Consider the following 1,026-nt stretch of genomic DNA (forward strand, 5'->3'; position numbering starts at 1 on the left):
GTATAATACAGTAGAGCGAATCAAAGTTAACACAAACAGACAGGTTTTACGCGCTTGCGACTTGAAATATCATAATCAGATAAAGAAATGAACTTTAATATTAACTTGCATTTCTCAATTATTTTCAGAATGGGAGCAACCTCCACCTTTTGTGATTTTAATTACGGTTAACTATAAAAGTGATAATTTACTATTTAGTGATGATTATAATTTAATATCATGTATATTGTGTTTACTGTGGAAGGATGGAAGGAATACAAAATTTAAAATTTTATTTATCTACAAAAAAGGTCGCCCAACGTGGGGCTCGAACCCACGACCCTGAGATTAAGAGTCTCATGCTCTACCGACTGAGCTAGCCGGGCTGATGCTATACCTACTGAAATCACTGATGTTTTCCAGGATTTAATAGTTTAATTTTTTTTTAAAACTATAGGTATTATTACACTCCACTGTTCACCTTACATACACACACCAATGTAGTATCAGTTTGTTTTATTACCTGAAGATAAGATTTGACAAAACTCGTTGCTAAGCACTAACCAATGCGTTATATAACTTTAAATATCAAAATTCAAATCCCATACTACTATAAAATATTCCCAGTAGGGGGTTCTACAGCCTACTGTATGTCGATTATACTGTGGCACCCTGATGAGTAAGGCTCGGAATCGCAAGTTAGTTTCCGAGTACTTGACCTAGTGTCTACCGTTAGATGACTAAGTGGATGGACTTATCAAATTTGTCAACACGTTTTTTATTGCGTGTTTGCAATTTAACGACCTCTATTGTTTTCCAAAACTTACTTCATTGATATGCGAATGTGAATGGAAGACCCTTTCTGCTATTTTAATCCAACATCAATATAACTTCGATCTAGTCATAAAAAGCAACAGTAAATCTTACATCAAATAAAGGTTAAATTAAGATAACTGTAACGCAAAAAGAGTATAATATTTAGATTCTGGATAATTTAAACTTGGTTCAGATTTCAAATTGTAGATGAAGATCGGAAATACTATCAGA

The 1,026-nt window shown here is 33.3% G+C and overlaps 1 non-coding gene across 1 annotated transcript; it reads right to left on the reverse strand.

The window, feature by feature from the left end:
* Window positions 1-292: 292 nt before the first annotated feature.
* Window positions 293-365, reverse strand: Trnak-cuu. The gene has a single exon. It is a non-coding gene; the product is annotated as a tRNA-Lys (tRNA).
* Window positions 366-1,026: the final 661 nt, after the last annotated feature.

The sequence above is a fragment of the Aricia agestis genome, chromosome 13, assembly GCF_905147365.1.
Source record: "Aricia agestis chromosome 13, ilAriAges1.1, whole genome shotgun sequence".
NCBI lineage: Eukaryota > Metazoa > Arthropoda > Insecta > Lepidoptera > Lycaenidae > Aricia > Aricia agestis.